Here is a 6,609-nt window from a genome sequence, read left to right as displayed (position 1 = left end):
GCACCGTTCTTTCCCATGGAGATCTTGCTTTTGTTCATTTGAAGGGAAGATTCATTCTGATAATACATAGCTGGCTTTTAGGTATATCTAGATGACTTCCACTATGCTCTCATGCAGAGATGCTCCTGAGCACACCAAACTGGAAATGCAGTGGGGAGACTGCTTATGGGTGTCCATTATGGCTGCTCCCAAGACTTCCATCATTGGTTTACTCCTGTGGAGTAGAAGCATATCATATCTATCACCTTCAGTCAGGTGATATTACCGTTCCTTTTAAAGACAACCTGCTGTGAACTAAAATTGATAGGCTGCTATTTACGTTATGGGCACAGCTTCAGGCTTTGGATCTTGCCCTGCTTAGGGGTCATACAAAGGCATGGTTCTTTTAGTCTTGTTCCTTTTACTTTTGCTTCACAGTGAATTGGATTATCTCTACTGCAGCCTTTGGAGCAGGGATGTTAGCCTGGCATCATGTTCATTTTGTGTTTCTCCATGCACCAAAATATCATCAATGATATTCAGTCCTGCAGAGGTTCCTGGTTGCTGACTTGCGGTGATAGTCTGAAAGATGTTTGCTGCTGATGGGAGGGAGTCCTCTGTCCTAAAGGGCATAAAAGACAACATTGCATTTAATATATTGGCATCTCTGAGTCACCGCAGCAGTTTATATGATTTATCTGTAAGACAGTGGTGCAGCATAGCATGTTCTATAGATGAAAGCACAAACAAATCTTGCTATAACCAGTTGTAAATTTCCTTTATTGCTAAAGTGTCTAAGTTAATAAATGCAGCAGCAGCATATTCAATAATTGAATCATTTGAACAATATGTTAAATAACAGGCTGCTCACCCATTAAAACCAAAGCCTGTTCAGCATCTCCAGCAAGGATTCAGGAGAAGGAAGATGAGGAATTTGCAGACAAAACAAGGTGCCACATGTTGTGTCCCTTCATGCTGATAAGAACGGTGCTGTGGTAAGCCCTGGGGTGAGGAGGAAATGGACAACCTGTACCATGCTACCATGTGGAACAACTTCAGTTCCATTGCATTTGCATTAATAGTTTGAACCCAACCTAGAACAATTGTTCATAATCAGGGATCCTGGTTTTTCTCTGCTAAAAAAATCACAAATTCTCTGCTAATCCCCCCCAAATCCATGATTAAAATTAAAGCCCTCCCCACAGTGTCCCCGGCCCTGCTGGTGCCCCTCACTCCCCACCCACAACCTGCACAGCCTTGCTGGTGCCTCTTGCCCCCACCCACAGCCCCTGCTCCCCCAGCCCTGCTAGAAGGGGCCCCAGCTGCCAGGGGTATGGACCCAGGTCTGCAGCCCCCTGTCCCCACTCCCCTTGTGCTGTGGGCTTGGGCCGGTTGGCTCCCCACTGCTGCATGAACTCCCAGGTGGCAGGGGGGAGCCGCATCCCCTACCTCTGTACCTGGGGCAGGCACAGGCTGAGGCTGCTGCCCAGCCAGGTGGGGCTGGAGGTCCAGGGTTGCAATGCACAGCTGCAGGGCCCCAGCCAGGAGCAGGACTGGTTCTGGTGCAAAGTCCTGCAATTAGAACAGAAGAATCCCATGTACTGCTGCAGGCTTGGGATTAACTGGCTAAGCAGAAGCTCTGCAGAAAAGGACCTGTGGGTTACAGTGAACAATAAGCTAGCTATGAGTCAACAGTGTGCCTTTGTTGACAAGAAGGCTAACAGCATACTGGGCTTCATTAGTAGGAGTGTTGCCAGCAGCATGAGGGAGGTAATTATTCTCCCTCTATTCTACACTAGTGAAGCCACATCTGGAGTACTGCATCCAGTTTCTGGTCCCCCACTATAGAAAGGATGTGGACACATTAGAAAGAGTCCAGCAGAAAGCAGTGAAAATGGTTAGGGGGCTGGAGCATGACTTATGAGGGGAGGCTGAGGGAACTGGGCTTATTTAGTCTGCAGAAGAGAAGACTGAGGTTGGATTTAATAGCAGCCATTAACTATCTGAAGGGTGGTTCCAAAAAGGATGCAGCTAGATCAGGGGCAGGCCAAGTAAGGCTCACAGGCTGGATCCATCCTGCTGAGCCAAACTATCTGGCTGATGGGGCCCCTAACAAAATTTAGAAAATTAATATTTCTCTGCCCCTGGCTGCCTGTCAAAGATGACAGGATCCAGGGGCAGTAGGACCCCGGGGAAACAAGTGGTAAAAACAAACAGCTTGCTCAGCTCCACCCCAGCCCCGGCCAAAGCCTGTGCCTAGCAAGGGCTTCTGAGGCAGGGGCTTCCAGCCTGTGGCTGTTTCTTCCTCTATGCACAGGAGGGAAATACAGGTAACAAAGAGGTGGGGAGGGAGGGAGGCAGGGGAGAAATGCAAGTGATTGCCCCAGCCCTCAGGGCTGGGCTGGGCTGGCTCTTGTGGTCCCAGTGCTGTAGCTGGTAACCATATGGTGTCCGAGCAACCAGTGCGGGGGGGAGGGGAGTGAGGAAATGACTACGGAAGACAGAGGGAAGGAGCAGCGAGTGGCAAGGGTCTATAGAGCTATTATACTATAACCTCTATGTAGACTACACAAACACATGTAAATTGAGACAAAAATATTTTTTGAAATGAAAATAATGAATTTTGTAGTGTGTTTGATTTTTAGAAAATATAGTTCGGTGTTTTTCTGGTTCTGAGATGGCAAACCCCCTTGCTGAAAAGAGTACTCCTGGGGGAAAAGGGGAGGGACTTCTGGTGGCAAGGGTTAGAGAGCAGGACTTCTGGTCCCAAGGTGGTGACCAAGGGGTGGGGCACCTGTCAAGGGGTGGGGCTATCCATGTGGCCCTCGATGGCTTGCCAAAACTTGGTAAGCAGCCCTCCACCCAAAATAATTGCCCGCCCCTGAGCTAGACTGTTCTCAGTGGTGACAGATGACAGAACAGGGAACAATGGTCTCAAGCTGCAGCAAAAGGAAGTTTAGGTTAAATATTAAGAAAAACTTTTTCACTAGGAAGGTGGTGAGGAGTGGAACAGGTGACCTAGAGAGGTGGTGGACTCTCCATCCTTGGAGGTTTTTAAGGTCCGGGTTGACAAAGCCCTAGCTGGAATGCTGTAGTTGGATGGTCCTGCTTTGAATAGGGGATTGGATTAGATGACCTCCTGAGATCCCTTCCAACCCTGATTGTCTATGATTCTATGAACTTGTATGTTGTAGTAATGCAGATGTGTTTAGCTTTACAGTCACTTTTGCTAGATGTAACCTAATTTTCTAAGAGAGCTGAAAGGTTGGTTGAAGGGAGTAGTAAATGGAGAGATGACTCTCAGGCTGTTTGCAGAGATTCCCTAAAATAAGGGACGTGATTTTTTTTTTTAGAATAGTATTTAATTTTTATGACTGTAGTGAAACCACCAGAAAAGAAGAGTTTGTTAATAAAGGGTGCTAAGTGATGTTTGTTGAAGAATAAAATATAGCTCTCGTAGCTCTACTTTGCTATAGAAGCAAAGTTGGGGAAAGTGGCATAAGATTTTTGAATGAGATGCTGTTTCTTGTTCTTCCTTCATCAGTAAGGTTTATTTGTTAATGTAGCCAAAGTAATCTGATACAAGTGGTTTGGAAGATGATCATAATTTGAGATGATTTCCTAGATCAGTTGTCTCTAAATTTTTTTGATCGTGCACCCCTATCAGTAAAAAATTTTTGAGTACGCACCCCCAATATATGTATATTTATATAAATATAAATAGAAGTTCTAATATTTTCTTCCCGCACCCCAGTGGATTGTCTTGCGCACCCCACTTTGGAGACCACTGTCCTAGATAACGTTTGATGAGAGCGGAAAAAGGTCAGGGATAGCCTGTTTTCTAGTAGTAGTTTATTTGCAGCTTTTGCTAAAACAATGCAATACGATTACATAATATAATAATAACATTTATATAATTTATCATTTTTGCTAAATGCATACCATAAGTTTCCACATTTTTCCACATCAAACATAATTTAAGCAGAACTTAGTAAACGACAGTACAAAAACTAGATAATGTAAAGCGGGAACAAAGAAGTAAAGCAGGGGTATCATATTTCAGTCTGACCCACATTCTTTGCACAAGTAACGTGAATACACGTAGGGAGTATAGAGGAGACCATTTGTTTTTTCTTTTTGAAGAATTTCCACTACTGAAGAGAGCCATTTTCCTCTTAATTCTTCAAAGAATGAACAAGACTATAACTAGTGATTTAAGTCCTCTGTCTGAATACAGACTCCAACCACACCTGCCCATGATGGCTCCGGATCTCATTAGAGTGAATCGCAGTCTGGTAATGGCCTCTTGTTTGTAGTTTTGTACCACAATAGGTAGGTTTCCATGCCAAAAGAGTGCTTTATCAGTCTCACAAAAGGACAAGTTTGAGAACATATCACTTCCTGCATATCGTATCTGTCTGCATACTGGCATCTTTAAATCTTAAATTTACATCTTGTTTTAAGTATAGGGGAAACATTGGGTCAGTGACTCTCAGTACATTTCCTACGCCATTTGTCTGGAGGAGAACATAGACATTATTTATCCACTCAAACAAGGATTTATTTGGAAAAGGAGAGACTTCTAAAATGCACTTCTCAGAGGATCTGAAAAGCATAAAAGATTTGTTTTTCATCCAATAATTTAGCATTCTTAATTAAGCTAAGGTGCTAACATTAATTAGTCCTGTGTCAGAGTGCATAACCCCCTTCCTTCCTCCCTGCCCACTGTAGAATTAGAGAGACTCTATTTTCTAACAAAATACTAATTCTAAAAAATCATGTATGTGTGTTAGTCACTGAGAATAGTTTTAAAATCTTTGCCTTGTCTGGGTCTACAAGACATGTGCTTTAAAAATTCAGACTATTTATATAACTGTTTAAGCAGAGTAGTGTTGTGACAAATGTAAAAGATGCAGCAAATTTGTTGTTTGTACAGTGCCAGAATAGATAAATACAGGTTTTTCTGTTGACATATTTTTCCATAACTTTAGTCTCTTATATTTGAACCTGGAAACTTATGTTCAGTTTCACAGAAATATCCAAATGTCATCAAACAGTCTGATTGTTCCCTTGCCTGCATATGGGCTGTGTTTACAGGGATGACTCCTTATCATCTATACTGCAGCTTCACTCTGTCTGGTAAAAAAATTCCTTAATTTAGAATGTACCTCTAAGGGAAGTCAACAAAACTGTTGGAGGAGAGCATGCCACAGGAATCCCACACAGGACAGATTCGGCTTTTCATAGCATTTCTAACTCCCACTAAAGCATGCAGGGGTTGAAAATTCTCAGTGTACTAGACCCTTAGTATAATATTTAACAAACTGAATATCTGAAATGAGAGAAATGCTGAATAATCCTGAATTATTCAATGCAGTAGGGACACACACACCACAGATTTTATATAGCCAGGGGCTAAACACTGTACAGTGTAAGAAAGAAAGCCATTGCCCCAGGGGGCTGCATATGTTACAGCTATAATTAGGGATCTACCCTATTCGCAATTCTGTGTTTTTCATGGAAACTGGAAAAAAAATTGGTTTCCGTGAAAATGGCAATCATCGTGATTTTGCTACAGAATCACCAGGAAAAGAAAACTTACTAAAAATAAAATGCTGGCTCCCCAGCAGAAGCCAGTGGTCTTCTGGGCCAATGAGGCCTGGCCTTGCAGCCTACCAGAGCAGGGATGGGGCAGAGCTGCCGACATGAAGGGGAACAGTAAAAATGGTGGGCCTCTCCCCTCCTCACTGTTGATTGGCTGAGAGGGCTGTCCATTGTCTAGCACTGCCGCTCTCCACTAATCAGTGGCAAGGGGTGGGGTTGCATAATGGGCAGCCCTCTTGGCCGAGAAGCAGCAGGGCTGCTAGGGCCCTTTGGTCAATTGGTGATGGGGGGAGGAAGGGGCGCCGTGAAAAGACCACAAAAATGGTGCCGCAGGCTGCAAGTGGACTGCAATTTTTCTTTTGCCTTAGTGTGATTTAGATCGATCCCTAGCTATAATTGTAGGTTTGATGGTTCCTGGTGGGTACCTGGCTCAGAAGTCTGTCATTTAATTTAATTAAACTTACACGGCAGGGAAGATCCCATGATCCTCTCAGCCCATCAGGTATAGTTATAGGGTGAGGTCTGTCCCTTGCACTCTGGGCAGGCTGACCCCAGCGAGTTTCCCCAATGCAGGTAACTCGACTGCACAATCTTGTGGTAATTGGGGACTGCATTCTTACTTTCCCCATGGCTTGCTCCTTAGCCTTTCAGCTAGGAACAAGTAAGACTAGGTGGCATCAGAGCCCCAAGGCCCCCAGGCTGGGGCTTGAACACTGGATGCCTGCCATGGATTTGTAGAGTGTCTGAAGCCCCAGACCCATGAGTCTGGGAGAGTGGATACTTTCCCGGTGGTAGAGATGCACAGACTTGAATGATTGAGCTCTGCTCAGTCAAAATTTGGAACTTGACTGTTGGACTTTACCCAATAGGATTTAGAACTAATTTTTAGGGCAGTGTGTAATTTCGCTGTTTCATTTCAATGCTGTTTTGACTTTGTTTCGAGCTTGAAACAGTGAAATCAAAATGAAATGAAGGGCTTTGAAACAGCTTTGAAATGAAATGAGGGCAGTTGAAAGGTTTTGAAGC

At 44.1% G+C, this 6,609-nt stretch overlaps 1 pseudogene; it reads left to right on the top strand.

Moving 5' to 3' along the window:
• The first annotated feature begins 6,039 nt into the window (after window positions 1–6,039).
• Window positions 6,040–6,212, top strand: LOC149854896 (U1 spliceosomal RNA; annotated as a pseudogene).
• Window positions 6,213–6,609: the final 397 nt, after the last annotated feature.

The sequence above is a fragment of the Crocodylus siamensis genome, chromosome 12 (assembly GCF_052110815.1).
Source record: "Crocodylus siamensis isolate JL-2025a chromosome 12, ASM5211081v1, whole genome shotgun sequence".
In the NCBI taxonomy this organism is placed as follows: Eukaryota; Metazoa; Chordata; order Crocodylia; family Crocodylidae; genus Crocodylus; species Crocodylus siamensis.
Note: the sequence above shows the minus strand (reverse complement) of the source record. Positions and strands in the feature narration are given on the sequence as shown.